The sequence below is a fragment of the Vicia villosa genome, linkage group LG2 (genome assembly GCF_029867415.1).
Source record: "Vicia villosa cultivar HV-30 ecotype Madison, WI linkage group LG2, Vvil1.0, whole genome shotgun sequence".
Taxonomy (NCBI): domain Eukaryota; kingdom Viridiplantae; phylum Streptophyta; class Magnoliopsida; order Fabales; family Fabaceae; genus Vicia; species Vicia villosa.
In genome coordinates, this window is record NC_081181.1 from 95,622,676 (window position 1) to 95,640,105 (window position 17,430).

The 17,430-nt window shown below is 38.9% G+C and overlaps 1 non-coding gene across 1 annotated transcript; it reads left to right on the forward strand.

Moving 5' to 3' along the window:
- Positions 1–12,092: 12,092 nt before the first annotated feature.
- LOC131654325 (small nucleolar RNA R71) lies at positions 12,093–12,199 on the forward strand. The gene has a single exon (XR_009299366.1). It is a non-coding gene; the product is annotated as a small nucleolar RNA R71 (small nucleolar RNA).
- The last annotated feature ends 5,231 nt before the right edge of the window (positions 12,200–17,430 follow it).

The following is a 17,430-nucleotide window of genomic DNA, read 5'->3' on the forward strand; positions in this document are numbered from 1 at the left end:
TATTTTTGTTAGAGAATAGCAATTATTCACAATATGAACAAATAATGGGTGCTTTGTTATCCCTCAAAGACAAGATTAGTACTAAACAAAAAGTCATACTCAAGATTGTGATCTTGATGTATTGTATGAATGCACCTATGACTGAGGATCCTTAGGGTCATAATTGGGGTATGACACACCGCTAATCATTATGTCCCAAGAATTATCGTAGATGACGAAGTTCCTATAATCTCATTTACTTCAGAATTTTCATTGAACTTTGCTTAAGAAACGATATATAAGGCCATGTGAAGGTCATAGCCTCATAGAATTCAATGACTCTTCTACTCATCCATGTGGATAGATGTACTTACTGGTCCCCTTGGAAGAGGGAAATGATAATAGGATAATGAATGTTTGCTTCTTTGAGATTCCATGCAAAAGTGTTTATAACTGCATTATCATTTAACCAATCTTAGCAGCTTAAGATGTTGTGGCCTCCCCATTCTACAAGAAGATAAAGTACCACACTGAATCTAGGAGGGCCTGTTGTATTAAAAGTGATCTGATCGCGACTATACGTGTCTATAAATCTGATAACTGCAAGTGCACAGTCGTGTCGTGTAGTTTTAAAAGATATCGAATCCACAGGGACTATGAATCGATCTACCGTTATCTAAGGTTACTATGTAAAGCTAGGAGTACTAAAATTTCGATTGTTCCTAAGGGAAAGTGATTGTGAGAAAATAAAGAATAGTAATAAAAGACAGGTATCAGTATGTATTTCGTTTAACTAAAGGTAATCCGAAGGTTCATTGGCTTTTGCATAATTAAATTAAAAATCTTTACTAATTCCAATTGATTAAAAATCCTCGTCTCAAACTTTCGCTCTGTTGATTCAGACTACTATCCTAATCCTAATGTACGCTTTCGCCATCCCATTAGATTTTAGAAGAGCTTTTTGGAAACAATGTAATTAATAAAATGCCTATCTTACGAGGTTGTTATCTATTTAAATCTCCTAATCTCAAACTTTCGCTCTGTTGACTCGGAGCAAGCTAATACCCCTAACGTACGCTTTCGCCATCCCGCTCGAGTGTAAAAACAATTTTTGAAAATAAATAAGTTCCAATTAGTTTTAATACGCTTTCGCCATCCTTAAAACTAATGTCCTATGTCTACTATCCAGTTAAAGATCTCAAACTTTCGCTCTATTGATTTTAACCTTTGACCGTCCTAATCCCTCAAACTTTCGCTCTATTGGTTTTAAGACTTACTAATTAAACTAGACATATAAACCAAAAATAAGTGATAATTAATAAAACATAATTTAAGCCAATTTATTTCGGATCCCTACGGTTAACTTACTTTACATACCGACACCTTTGGTATTTTAGCCAGACATATTAATACGATTAAACATACATATATCGGTTCGGTTCATAATAATAAGCATATTAAATGGCATATAATATATCATGCAAATAAATAATATAAATGAGGCGGTAAATAAAAACCTGAATTAAAATAAATCTGAGTTGAATTGAATCTTGAAGTACTCGAACTTCCACCACAGGTTGGCTGGATCGTTCTTCGGAATTTAAATCGCAGAAAATAAAAACAAGGAAATAAAGCGATAAATCTAACGTAAGGCTAGATCTATGAAAAGTTCACAACAATTTCCAGTGTAGAAATCGTTGTGAGAAAATAGACGGTAAAATGAAAACAGAATAAGGAAAAGCAGTTCGCGGTACAATTTCGGCAGCACTTCGTTGGCAGGAAATCGGACAGATTGAAGTAAGATAGCAGGTCCTATTTATAGGAGGGGATTTGCAGTTGGAATCCGTGAATTGAGGGACCATTTTCTGACTGGGACTTGGAGACGTGCGTCTCCGATTCTTCAGGGAGGCAGCTAACTGACTTGAGACGTGCGTCTCAAGTGGAGATTCTTTAGGGAGGTGGAGACGTGCGTCTCCCCTTTGCTGAGGTGGCAGAGACGTGCGTCTCTGCTTACTAGTGTGGCCTGGGTTGCTTTCCTTCGTGGGCTGGATTGCTCTTTTGGGCCTTTTGGGTCCTAATTGCACCCCTCTTTCGCTTCAGCACTCCTTTTTCTTCTTTTAGGCATAAATATTGGTCATTTAAGCTCTATTTTCTTTCCTTTTCGCAAATAGTCGAAATTGAAGTGTAAAACCTGAAATAAAACAAATACACGCGTAATATCATAATAAATTAACATAATAAACGGAAAATGCTATAAATATCTATGGATTTTAGGCTAAATATACGATATAAAATCGTGTTATCAAATTCCCCCAGACTTGAACCTTTGCTTGTCCTCAAGCAAAATAAGAAGATAAAGATAAATGAAACACACTTCCACCACGTCGTTCAGTCATACTTAGCTACATAGTGATCTTATTCGGAAATAACGAATCTTAGCAATAAACCTATAGTAACAACACTAAACAACTCCCAGTATGCATACCAATCCGAATCATGCCATTATAGCTCGACCTATTTGACTTGTCATCATGTTTCACCCTTTTCATTCGCGCGCAATCACATTAAGCCCATTATCCTGACACGCACATAGCAGAGTAGTCGGTTAGTGACTATGATCCTTCTCATGGAGTTCTGGCACAATATGTGGTATACTCCTTAGCATTCACTTGTAGATTGTGGGGAATCGGACAATAGTCCTTCCTACCAAGTTCATTACCAGATGACTTCTGAACCAATCGACAGTGAGTTTTTAAATTCTTTGTATATGAGATTTGCGACCGTTAGGTTAAATGATCTTGTGAGGATCACCTTACTTAGTAGGCACATTTCTTTTTATGGCTGAACACATAATTATTATGAGGATCATACACTTATATTCATCGACTCTCTGCGTAGTTTGTATCTAAGACGGTGCCGACTGCTAGAATAAACTACTAAGGGTTATTTCAAAACTTAAAGTCGATGGTTTTGGTATAGCGGGTATTCAAATCGGTTACGCATACTCGGGGGTTTTAGAGTGTTGCGACAATAAGGATATTGACTAATTCAGTTTCGGTGCGTTGAGTGATTGAGTAGCTTTGTATTTCTCGAACGTGTGGGGTTTGCGTTTATCGTTTAGGAGCAAAAAATTTTTTTTGTTATGGCTCAAGAAAATGGAAGAAATTGAAATAACTACGGAATTATACATATAAGACTTAAATTCCATAAATATTCTTTATTGAATTAGAAAAACATTACAAGGAAGGGAAATAACTGAAGGGAAAAAAAAAACTAAAGGAAATATAAATAATACGACTCCCCCAGACTTAGATGATGCAATGTCCTCAGTGCATAAGAACTACTCCTCATTGTTGCGGTTTCGAGAACTGCTCGCGCCTCTTGTACGAACACGGCGACGTCTATCAGGAGAGTCATTAACACGAATGTCAAGATCATGCAAATATGTGGCAATTTCAGCGTATTGACTTTCGTTCCTAATAGCATAGTCACGGTGCTCCTGTTGCATCTCTCGGATGAGCCTAATTGTTTCAGTTTGGTTTGTCTGCATAGCTTGAACGAGTTGATCTTGGCGTTGAATAGCAGCATACATGGCTTCAAGAGTGATAGGCGGAGGGTTGTTTGGAGGAGGTTGGTTGACATCAGCTTGCCCTTGGTTGAGTTCTTCTTCATTTGCATCCATAGGTTCATTAGGATGTTCTTGTTGGTCATCTTGAGGGTTGTCTTCAATAAGCCTCCAACGTTGAACATAACGGATGTTAATTCTTTCAGGACAAGGAAGGATGACATAAGGAATAGGAACTTTGTTGACGACCAAAGTGTATCGGCCATCATGGCGGGGTGAAACCAAGTGGGAATCGCGGCAGTAAGTGAGATCGAGTGACTGAGCAGGCTTCATGAGATGAGAGAGTGATAGGAGCTCGTCACCAAGACCTAAAGCACAGGCCAAGGTAGTAATAATGCCTCCAAGCAAGAATGGATTTGTAGCGGGGGCGTTAACTAAACCTTGGATGTGTTGGAACATAAACGGTGCGGCATTGAAACGGATATTGTTAAGCGCACAGTAAAGGAAAAATAATTCATTTTGGTTTACCTTGTGGTTGTTGGATCTCGCAAAAATAATATGCCCCAAGACACGTTGAAAATAACGTATAGCGGGGTTTTGAATGTGAGACGCATGAGGAGCTCTCCAACCGGTAGGATTTTCTCCAGTGAGATGGAACCAAAATTCAAAAGCGAGATCCTCCCAGGATCGACCATTGAGTTCTTGAAAGATTGAGCGGTGAGCAATTGGAGCATGATTAAAATGCAAATATGAAGCTACGACATCTTGATCTAGAGCATATTCACGGTTGAACATCCGGAATTGGATGCTACCGGTTGAGAATGGTTGATTAGAGGGAGTGTCGTAGTTGAAGGAACTCAAAAATTCTAAGACGAGCGGCTCATAAGTAGGTACGGGTTCGGTACAAAGATGGTGGAGGCTAGATTTAGTGAGCAAACGGGTGACACCATCAATGAGACCCAAAGTTTCTAGACACTCGGTGTTCACAAATTTTGTGGGAACAACCGAACGTTCGTAGAAAGCAACATATTTTGTTCGTTGAGCATCATCTCGGAAGATAATGTTGGAAAGGTCGGGAGGTGGTCGCTCGGGACGCTCACTACGGATTAATGAACGTGGAGGCATGGTGAATATGGAAATGAAAAATAAAAATGTAGTGTAGAAGAGTAGAGAATGGTATGATAGTTGTGAGGAAGAAGAGTGGTGGTGGTGTGGTTTTATAGTGAGGTTTGAAAATAGGGTGGTTAATGGAGAATTAAAATGGATTAATGGTGGTGTTTGAAGTTTGAATAGAATAGAAGAATGGGAAATGAATGGAGTTTAAGAGGTGAATGATGGAGGATGAATGAGGTTAATGGAGTTTAAATGGAATAAATAGGGGAAGAATGAGGAGAATGAATTTTGAAATTCAAATTCAAAATTCAAGAGGGAGAGAAGAATGGTCTGCGTGGTCAAATGCAGACTGCTGGCCTTGGGAGACGCGCGTCTCAGGCAGTCAGTCTGCTGGGGGACAGGGCATGGAGACGTGCGTCTCCTGTCCTTGCATGCTGAGGTCTGGTCCCACAGAGGTGGAGACGTGCGTCTCCTAGCTTAGGGAGGTGATCTCCACGCAGGCAGTTGTCAAGACAAGTTCTGACAGATAGCAATAAGTATGGGATACTAGTTCAGAACAGTGTCATTTTTTCATACTTTAAACAGCAAAAAATAGACTGAGTGAGAGATATGCATTCATGAATATATAGCAATCAGACAGCAGAATATTATAACACAGCAGCAGAATATTATAACACAGCAGCAGTAGTGAATAAAATATTGCATTTAAAATTAAACCAGTACTGAGTGTTAACAGAAGCAGAAAGCAAAAGTGCAGAAAAATGTAAATCTAAACTAGGAATAGAAATTACTAAAACTAGAAATAAAAAATCTAATAATCTAAACGGTCACATCTAGCCACGTCTATTGTTGTTCTGATTAGACTGAATGTGTTTGAAAACTTCGTCGAACTGAGCATTTACGGTGTCGATAAAATCGAAGAAATGCATTTGCAAAGTGTGTAGCTCGTTGCGCACATGTTGTATATCTTGTTGTAGCGCAGTGATGGCTTGCTCGTGCGTATTCAGATTAGGCATTCTTTGATTCACCGATGCGGTAGATGTAGCGGGTTGTTGTTGCTCGACCTCGACATCAGTCATATCAACAGTGTGATCATCAACGGAATCTTCAGAACGAGTTTCAGGTTCATACTCAGATACAGGTTCATCAATAGGAAGAGGTTCATAATCAGGAATGGGTTCATCAATAGGAAGAGGTTCATAATAACCAGGAGGTGTTTCAGGTTTAGATTCAGATGCAGGCATTTCCTCATCAAAATGTTCATAAGCTTGAGGGGTTTCAGGTGATGGCTCTCTCTCAGGAATCTGACCATAGTAAAGCCAGTTGGTAGGGTTGTGCACACTTGTCCTAGGATTCGGTAAGGTGAACTGATACCAAACTTGGTTATCAATGAGCAATTCAAAACGATCAGGTCCAAGATTACCGATGATACCTCGATTAAAGCAGAAATTGATGTCCATAGAGGTATGGGTACCAAAAGGTGTCAATCTAAGCAAAGGCACTCTCATTCCTATGGCATTAGCGATCATAGTGACAAATCCGCCAATCCTAATGGGTGAAACTTCGTCTTGCGTGATGCGCTCGAAGTTTGTTAGCATGAATGCGATGGCATTGACCGGGCGATTCTGAGATGTACAAAACATGATGAACAACTCTTCTCTAGTAACTTCAGTGACATTATCTGGTTTGCCAAAAATATAATGAGCAAGGATCTTGTGAAAGTAGCGGAAAGCAGGATTGTGGATGTTCTCAGATTGAAATTCATTCTCTTCAGGGTTGTCGTTTCCAGTGATCTTGCCCCAGTATTTTTCCAACTCCCAGTATGGAAGATTTTCTTCAGCTACTTGGGCGTATGCATCAGGTCCATGAGGTAGTTCTAACATTTCAGCAAAATCTCGGATGCAGAAATTAAACTCCATACCAAAGAGTCTAAAGAGAATAACTCCTTTTTTCAGTCCTTGTCCACAGTTTGGAAGATAGGTCAGGGAGCTCAAGAATTCCAGAGTGAGCTTCCGATAAGTGCTAAACTTGCGGAACAAGTGAGAACCAGTCCAACCGATTTGGTTAAGCAGGTGTAGGATGCTTTCTTCGATACCAAGCTTCACCATAGTTGGTTGGTGAGGATAGCAAGTCAACTCCATGTGTCTTCCAGCCAGCTTGTTAAATCTTGCTTCTTGTCCTCTACCACGGAACACAACTTCCATATTATCAGCTTCTTGCATCGTAGTTAGTAGTTAAATGAAAAACCTAGAAGTTGAAAATATTAAGATTAAGTTAGAACTAGGCTAGTGTTCATTTAAAAAATAAAATTAAATAAAACAAGTTATAATAATAATTATAATTATAAAAAGGAAGTTTTTTCTCGAATGAAGAAGGCGGCTATAATTATAATAGTTATTATAAGATGTATGAAAAATAGTAAGAAAATTAAAATCTAGAATAATTAAAAATAGAATAGTTAAATGGAAATTAAAGATTAAAAATTTTAAAAAATAAAATAAAATAAAAAAAATAAAAAGAATAAATAAATGTGGGTTGTCTCCCACCAAGCGCTTTGTTTAATGTCGTAAGCTCGACGATTTTAAAAATAGAAAACTATTTTTTCGAAAGAGCGGGCAGTTCGTCAAGTTTAAAAACTTCGATGTTTTCATCGTATTCGAGATGATGGTAATACTTAAGACGTTGCCCATTTACGACAAAAGGTTTGACGGTTTCTCCTCTGATTTCTATCGCTCCACTCGGAAATATGTTAGTTATTTCGAAAGGGCCAGACCATCTAGATCGTAACTTACCAGGAAATAATTTTAGTCTAGAATTAAATAAGAGCACTTTATCGCCTATGCTAAAATTTTTCCTAGATATACGCTTGTCGTGCCATTTTTTCGTTCGCTCTTTATAGATTTTGGCGTTTTCGTAAGCGTCTTGTCTAAGTTCTTCTAATTCGTTTATGTCTAGAAGTCGTTTCTCACCAGCGGCAGTGTAGTTTAGGTTTAAGTTCTTAATGACCCAATAGGCTTTATGTTCTAACTCTACTGGTAGGTGGCATGATTTTCCATAAACGAGTTTGAATGGGGTAGTTCCTATTGGAGTTTTGAAAGCTGTTCTATAAGCCCATAAAGCTTCATTTAGCTTGGTTGACCAATCTTTCCTAGATATAGCAACAGTTTTCTCCAATATTTGTTTTATTTCGCGGTTAGATACTTCTACTTGACCGCTTGTTTGTGGATGGTATGGTGTGGCTATTCGATGATTTACTCCATATTTTCGAAGGATTTTCTCAAGTATTCTTGAAATGAAATGGGAACCACCATCGCTAATTACCAATCTTGGCACACCGAACCTAGGAAAGATGACGTTTTTGAAAAGTTTAATAACTACTCGTGTATCGTTTGTAGGAGAAGCAATAGCTTCTATCCATTTTGAAACGTAATCGACGGCTACGAGTATATATTGATTTCCAAACGATGACGGAAACGGTCCCATGAAGTCTATTCCCCAGACGTCAAATATTTCTACTTCAAGAATGCCTTTTTGAGGCATTTCATCGCGTCTTGAAATGTTTCCAGTTCGTTGGCATCTATCACAGCTTAGTACAGCAAAATGGACGTCTTTCCACAGGTTGGGCCAGAAAAGTCCAGATTGAAGGATTTTGGCGCAGGTTCTAGATGTGCTATGGTGTCCTCCACACGGTGCAGAATGACAATGTGTTATTATGCTTCTTATCTCTTCCTCGGGTACACAACGTCTAAAGATTCCATCGGGGCCTCTTTTGAAAAGGAGTGGGTCGTCCCAATAGTAATGTTTTAGGTCATGGAAGAATTTCTTCTTCTGTTGGTAGCTTAGATCAGGAGGAAGCACACCAGCAGCTAGGTAATTTACGAAATCTGCATACCAAGGTGCGTCAGATCGGGCTAAAGCTATTTCAGCTAATTTCTCGGTTTCAGAGTTTGGACGGTATGGTTCGAATTCATTTGCTTCTAATTGGGCGATGAGTCTTTCATAAGGGAAATCATCGTCAATTTGTACTTGTTCGGGTTTCAGACTTTCCAATCGAGAGAGGTGATCTGCTACGACATTTTCAGTGCCTTTCTTATCTTTAATTTCCAGGTCGAATTCTTGTAGTAACAAGATCCATCTCAAAAGTCTTGGTTTAGCGTCCTTTTTGGTTAGGAGGTACCTAATGGCGGCGTGGTCAGTGTATATGATTATTTTGGCTCCTACCAGGTAAGAACGGAATTTGTCTAATGCGAATACGACAGCTAATAATTCTTTTTCTGTCGTGGCATAATTCATCTGAGCTTCGTCTAGGGTTCTACTCGCATAATATATGACATGTAGTTTCTTATCCTTTCTTTGTCCTAGAACGGCTCCTACAGCATAATCACTTGCGTCACACATTATTTCGAAAGGCTCATTCCAGTCGGGAGGTTGCATAATTGGCGCAGAGATCAATGCTTGTTTAAGCGTTTGAAATGCTTCAGTGCATTTATCGGTGAAAATAAATTCGGCGTCTTTCATGAGTAGTTCAGTTAAGGGTTTGGTTATTTTAGAGAAATCCTTAATGAAGCGTCGGTAAAAACCAGCATGTCCCAGAAAACTTCTTATTTCTCTAACGGTTTTGGGAGGTTGAAGGTTTTCGATAATTTCGATTTTTGCTTTATCAACTTCGATTCCTCTATCGGATACGATGTGTCCAAGTACAATTCCTTGTCGAACCATGAAATGGCATTTTTCCCAATTAAGGACTAGGTTTACGCTTACGCATCGTCTAAGCACCATTTCAAGGTTTTCTAAACATGTTTCAAAACTTCCTCCACAGACAGAGAAGTCGTCCATAAAGACCTCCATTATTCCATCTAGGAAGTCGGCAAATATTGCCATCATGCATCTTTGGAAGGTCGCGGGTGCATTGCAGAGTCCAAAAGGCATTCGTCTATAAGCGAATGTACCATAAGGACAGGTGAATGTGGTCTTCTCTTGGTCGTCAGGGTGTATAGGAATTTGGAAAAATCCGGAGTATCCATCCAGATAACAAAAATGTGAGTGTTTAGCTAGGCGTTCGAGCATTTGATCTATGAAAGGTAAAGGGAAATGGTCTTTTCGGGTAGCTTTATTTAGCTTCCTATAGTCAATGCACATCCTCCATCCAGTTTGGGTACGTTGTGCTACAGATTCTCCTTTTGCGTTAGTGATTACAGTGACTCCTCCTTTCTTTGGTACGACGTGAACAGGGCTAACCCATTTACTATCGGATATAGGATATATTATTCCAGCTTCTAGCAGTTTTTGGATTTCCTTTTTAACCACATCGCTCATAATAGGATTTATTCGCCTTTGATGTTCCCTAGAGGTTTTACTATCGTCTTCGAGCATAATGCGGTGCATACACAGAGAAGGGCTTATACCTTTCAGATCTGATATGTTGTATCCTAAAGCGGTAGGGTATTTTCTTAGGACATTAAGTAATTTTTCAGTCTCGGTTCGTCCTAAGTTGGCGTTCACTATAACTGGTCGGTTTAGTTCTTCGTCTAGAAATTCGTATCTAAGATCGGTAGGAAGTGTCTTCAGCTCTATAGCAAGTTTCTTAGGTCCAGGTATTGGATCAGGGGTTAAAGCTAAGCATTCACTCAGGTGGTTATCTTGATATTCCTCACGCCAGTTGTCATCTTCAAAAATTGGCGGCATAGGAATTCTTAGGATTTCGGTTTCCTTATTTGGTTCGGATTTTATTTCCTTGACACACTCGTCGATTATGTCAGCAGAACAGCATGTGTCAATTATAGAAGGTGCTTTTAGGAATTGGGAAAGGATAAATTCTATTTTCTCTTCTCCTACTTCGAAAGTAAGCTTTCCTCGCTTTACATCTATAATTGCACCAGCGGTCGCTAAAAATGGTCTTCCTAAAATGATCGGGATGTTAGAATCTTCTTGGATATCCATAATGATGAAGTCAGTTGGGATGTAGAATTGACCTACACGAACAGGGATATTCTCTAACATTCCTACAGGATATTTAACTGAACGGTCTGCTAGTTGAAGAGACATTCTTGTTGCTTTAAGCTCACCTAGATTGAGTTTCTTACAGGTTGAAAGAGGCATCAAACTAACACTAGCTCCTAAATCGCACAAGGCTTTCTCTATGATGGTTTTTCCAATTACGCAGGGTATAGAGAAACTACCAGGGTCTTTCAGTTTTGGAGGCATGTTGTTTTGGATGATAGCGCTACATTCAGCGGTAAGCGTTATAGTTTCGTTATCCTCGAGTTTCTTTTTGTTTGATAAGATTTCTTTTAAGAACTTAGCGTACGAAGGCATCTCAGTTATGGCTTCTGTGAATGGTATGGTTATGTTTAATTGCTTCAGAAGTTCTACAAATCTTTTAAATCGCGCTTCGGTTTTTGATTTGGCTAATCTTTGAGGGTAAGGAATTGGTGGCTTATAAGGTGGTGGTGGAACATAAGGTTTCTCTTTTTCGGGTTCCACTTCGTTATTGTTCTCATCAGTCTTAGCAGTTTGTTCGTCGGTTGTTTTCTTTTGGGTTTCCTTTGGCTCTTGTTGTGACATGGGTACGTTTTGGGTTCTAGGATCTATGGGTCCATCGTAATTAGTTCCACTTCGTAGTGTTATCGCGTTCGCATGTCCTTTAGGATTAGGTTGTGGTTGAGCAGGAAACGTGCCAGCAGGGGCAGCAGTAGGTGCTTGTTGTTGAGCTACTTGTGAGATTTGAGTTTCTAACATTTTGTTATGCGTAGCTAAAGCATCTACTTTGTTCGAGAGTTGTTTTAGTTGCTCGCTATTGTGGATGTTTTGATTCAGGAAGTCTTTATTGGTTTGTTGTTGGGAAACTATAAAGTTCTCCATCATGATTTCTAGGTTTGACTTCCTAGGGGTGTTTTGAGCAGCTAAAGGCGCTTTTTGGTAGCCAGGTGGTACAGCAGGTGCTTGTCCAGGCGCGTACAACGCATTGTTGTTCTTATAAGAAAAGTTCGGGTGGTTTTTCCATCCAGGGTTGTACGTGTTAGAATAAGGGTTTCCTTGAGCGTAATTTACTTGATCAGATGGGACTCCAGTCAAGAGTTGGCATTCAGCAACTACATGCCCAGTCAATCCACAAATCTCGCAGTTAGGTGCTACAGCGGCAGCGGTGGCTGAAGGAGTGATGGTCAAATTCTCGATCTTTTGAGTTAAAGCGTCTACTTTAGCGTTAACGCGGTCTATACCACTAACTTCGTACATTCCTCCTTTGGTTTGGGCTTTCTCTAGAGCGGCGCGTTCTCCTCCCCATTGGTAATGGTTTTGTGCCATGTTCTCTATGAGTTTGTATGCTTCATCATGGGGTTTGTCCATTAATGCTCCGCCAGCAGCGGCATCTATAGTCATTTTAGTGTTATATAAGAGACCACCATAAAAGGTATGGATGATCAGCCATGGTTCGAGTCCATGATGAGGGCATATTCTAAGCATGTCCTTGTAACGTTCCCAAGCTTCGAAGAGCGATTCGTTATCTTTCTGGGTAAATCCGTTGATTTGACCTCTAAGCATAGCAGTTTTGCTAGGCGGAAAGTATCTTGCTAAGAATACTCTCTTCAATTCGTCCCACGTAGTTATGGAATTGGAAGGCAGGGATTGAAGCCACGCTCTCGCTCTATCTCTCAAAGAGAAAGGGAAAAGGCGTAATCGAATAGCTTCGGAACTAACGTTGTTGGCTTTGATAGTGTCGGCGTATTGCACGAACACAGATAAATGGAGATTGGGGTCGTCTACAGGGCTTCCAGAGAATTGATTCTGTTGAACAGCTTGGACCAGTGAAGGTTTCAATTCGAAATTGTTCGCTTCAATCGCAGGTGGTGCGATACTTGAATGCGGTTCAGCGCGTGAAGGAGCGGCATAGTCTCTAAGAGGACGAATAGCAGCCATCTCTAACTTCGGGGTGATTTGATTGATTTGATCAGTAAAAATCAATTCCTGATTAATCGGAATTTCTGCTACTTCGGGAAGGTTGCGAGCTCGACGTTTAACGTTAATGAAACGTTCGATCTCGTTAATTCGTTGTATTAAGTCTCCTCCTTGTGAACGAGTATTTGGCATACAATCGTTCAAAAAGAAAGGGAAGAATTATCCTAGTCTCTACGGTGTAACAGTGAGTTACGATATCGACTTAAATAGTCCCCGGCAACGGCGCCAAAAACTTGATCGCGACTATACGTGTCTATAAATCTGATAACTGCAAGTGCACAGTCGTGTCGTGTAGTTTTAAAAGATATCGAATCCACAGGGACTATGAATCGATCTACCGTTATCTAAGGTTACTATGTAAAGCTAGGAGTACTAAAATTTCGATTGTTCCTAAGGGAAAGTGATTGTGAGAAAATAAAGAATAGTAATAAAAGACAGGTATCAGTATGTATTTCGTTTAACTAAAGGTAATCCGAAGGTTCATTGGCTTTTGCATAATTAAATTAAAAATCTTTACTAATTCCAATTGATTAAAAATCCTCGTCTCAAACTTTCGCTCTGTTGATTCAGACTACTATCCTAATCCTAATGTACGCTTTCGCCATCCCATTAGATTTTAGAAGAGCTTTTTGGAAACAATGTAATTAATAAAATGCCTATCTTACGAGGTTGTTATCTATTTAAATCTCCTAATCTCAAACTTTCGCTCTGTTGACTCGGAGCAAGCTAATACCCCTAACGTACGCTTTCGCCATCCCGCTCGAGTGTAAAAACAATTTTTGAAAATAAATAAGTTCCAATTAGTTTTAATACGCTTTCGCCATCCTTAAAACTAATGTCCTATGTCTACTATCCAGTTAAAGATCTCAAACTTTCGCTCTATTGATTTTAACCTTTGACCGTCCTAATCCCTCAAACTGTCGCTCTATTGGTTTTAAGACTTACTAATTAAACTAGACATATAAACCAAAAATAAGTGATAATTAATAAAACATAATTTAAGCCAATTTATTTCGGATCCCTACGGTTAACTTACTTTACATACCGACACCTTTGGTATTTTAGCCAGACATATTAATACGATTAAACATACATATATCGGTTCGGTTCATAATAATAAGCATATTAAATGGCATATAATATATCATGCAAATAAATAATATAAATAAGGCGGTAAATAAAAACCTGAATTAAAATAAATCTGAGTTGAATTGAATCTTGAAGTACTCGAACTTCCACCACAGGTTGGCTGGATCGTTCTTCGGAATTTAAATGGCAGAAAATAAAAACAAGGAAATAAAGCGATAAATCTAACGTAAGGCTAGATCTATGAAAAGTTCACAACAATTTCCAGTGTAGAAATCGTTGTGAGAAAATAGACGGTAAAATGAAAACAGAATAAGGAAAAGCAGTTCGCGGTACAATTTCGGCAGCACTTCGTTGGCAGGAAATCGGACAGATTGAAGTAAGATAGCAGGTCCTATTTATAGGAGGGGATTTGCAGTTGGAATCCGTGAATTGAGGGACCATTTTCTGACTGGGACTTGGAGACGTGCGTCTCCGATTCTTCAGGGAGGCAGCTAACTGACTTGAGACGTGCGTCTCAAGTGGAGATTCTTTAGGGAGGTGGAGACGTGCGTCTCCCCTTTGCTGAGGTGGCAGAGACGTGCGTCTCTGCTTACTAGTGTGGCCTGGGTTGCTTTCCTTCGTGGTCTGGATTGCTCTTTTGGGCCTTTTGGGTCCTAATTGCACCCCTCTTTTGAAGGATAGAAAAACACTTAGAAAGGGGGGGATTGAATAAGTGTGACTTTAAATCTTGGACGATAAAAATAAATTGCACAATTATTTTTATCCTGGTTCGCTGTTAACGAAGCTACTCCAGTCCACCCCCGCAGAGATGATTTACCTCAACCTGAGGATTTAATCCACTAATCGCACGGATTACAATGGTTTTCCACTTAGTCAGCAACTAAGTCTTCCAGAGTCTTCTGATCACAACTTGATCACTCCAGGAACACTGCTTAGATACCCTCTAAGACTTTTCTAGAGTCTACTGATCAACACGATCACTCTAGTTACAATCTGCTTAGTTCACTCCTAAGACTTCCCAGAGTATTCTGATCAACACGATCACTCTAGTTACGTACAACTTAATGTAATCAATCTAAGAGTATTACAAATGCTTCTTAAAAGCGATAATCACAACTGTGATATTTCTCTTAATCGTTTAAGCTTAATCTCACTAATATATTACAACAGCAATGTAGTGAGCTTTGATGAAGATGAAGATTCTGAGTTTAGATTTGAACAGAGTTTCAGCAAGTTTGATATAAGTTGTTTTGGTGCAGAATCGTTAACCTTGCTTCTCATCAGAACTTCATATTTATAGGCGTTGAGAAGATGACCGTTGAGTGCATTTAATGCTTTGCGTGTTCCGTACAGCATTGCATTTAATGTTATACGCTTTTGTCAACTACCTCGAGCCTTGTTCACGCTGTGTCTACTGACGTTGCCTTTAGTAGCTTTAACGTTCCTTTTGTCAGTCAGCGTAGTCTGCCACGTGTACTTCCTTCTGATCTGATGTTTGTGAATACGACGTTTGAATATCATCAGAGTCAAAACAGCTTGGTGCATAGCATCTTCTGATCTTCTGACCTTGAAGTGCTTCTGAGCGTGATACCATCTTCTGATCTTCAGTGCTTCTGATCTCATGTTCTTCTGATGCTTTCATAGACCCATGTTCTGATTCTGCTTCGACCATCTTCTGATGTCTTGCCAGACCATGTTCTGATGTTGCATGCTGAACCATTTGAGACACAACTTCCGAGCGCTGAATTATGCGTACTCTTTATATATATTTCCTGAAAGGGAAATTGCATTGGATTAGAGTACCATATTATCTTAAGCAAAATTCATATTATTGTTATCATCAAAACTAAGATAATTGATAAGAACAAATCTTGTTCTAACAATCTCCCCCTTTTTGATGATGACAAAAACATATATAAATGATATGAATTTGCGATCAGAAAGAGTAGACGGCAAAAGACAAATTACACAGCTATAGCATAAGCATATGAATATGTCTCCCCCTGAGATTAACAATCTCCCCCTGAGATAAATAATCTCCCCCTGAAATAAATACTCGAAGAACTTTGATAAAAGACTTCCCTGATTATTTCGGTAGAGACGATCATATAAGCTTCTGCCTTCAGAGAATTCATAGCTTCTGACTTCTGCTTCCATTGGACAGCTTCAGAACTTGAATTTCTTTAGATCCTTAGAACACTCACAGCTTCTGATTCCTGCTTCCATCGTGGACAGCTTCAGAACTTGAATTTCTTTGATCTTCAGAACATTCACAGCTTCTGACTTCTGCTTCCATTCAGGACAGCTTCAGAACTTGAATTTCTTTGATCTTCAGAACATTCACAGCTTCTGACTTCTGCTTCCATTCAGGACAGCTTCAGAACTTGAATTTTCTGGATCTTTTAGAACATTCACATCTTCTGATTTCTGCTTCCCTCGGATAGCTTCAGAACTTTGAATGTCTACCAATCATCACTTCATGCTAGATTTGTATCAGAACATTGTTGAATGTACCAGAGCATCATCAGAGCATCTCTACATCCTGAAATGTTACAGAACAAAAACTAAACGACAAAAGTCAGCATGAACGAGTTAGAACATAAAATGTATGTTTGAACACATTATATGTATCAGAGCCATATAGGCTGAAATAATGTATCAGAGCAAATAATGTATCAGAGCCATAACATTATATGTATCAGAGCAAATAGAATTTTGTCAGAACAGGATAGACAATGATATTCAAATTCTATTATCAGTGCTTCTGATTCATTCTTCTTTCTTGCTTCTGATCTCTGAAGCTTGACAGCACTCAGCTTGCTTCAGTTTCCAAGAGCTTATTCCTTTTACAGAATAACGCTTCTTATGGTTTTGCTTCTGAAGATTCACTTTACTTCTCTGTACCTGCAAAACACTTAAACCATATAGAACTTGCAGTTCTTGTTAGTGAATGTGTGGGAGCCTTTACCCAGCAACTGATAGATTTAATCAAATCATTTATCATTTATCTTCTCCCCCTTTTTGTCATAACATCAAAAAGAATATTTAAAAAAAATTCAGATGCACAAAACGACAAATGAAAATATTTACTGGAATGTAAAACACAAAGAAACTTTTCATTGATAATCAAAAGATATTACAAAAGGTTCCTATGTTTAACAAGATGAGAAACATTCCTAGCAAATACAAAGTAGAATTTCCAAAGAGGAAATTACTACAAAAATTAAAAAAAATACAACATTCGGTCAAGAAACTCAACATAGAAGTTGAGCATATCTTCCTAAAACTCAAGAAAGCCTTCTATCTTTGGATGAAAGTTGATAACAACATCAAAGAAGAGTCTGACTTGAGCGGTATTAGAAGAGCCATCCCGAGATGCACAGAGATCTGTCGCCTTTGAGTCATGGAGCTTCAACAGACTTAGAGTGAACGCTAGGTTTTGAGAGAAGAAATGAAAAACGAGAGAGAGAGAGAGAGAAAAAAAAACTTTAAGGGGAAAACAAAGAGATAGGAAACCAAAAACCATTTTGAAGAGTATTTAAAAGAAAATAAAGTGAAACGAATGATGACTAGCATTTAATGTTACGTGACGTGAGGAGAGATAATAAAGACAAATGAGGTGACTAGCACAGTTACCTATGGTCGGTGTCCCTTCAACTGCACGCACGTTTATCCATGAATAGTAACGACAGGTTTACCATCCCGAGATAAAAACGTAACAGCTGTTT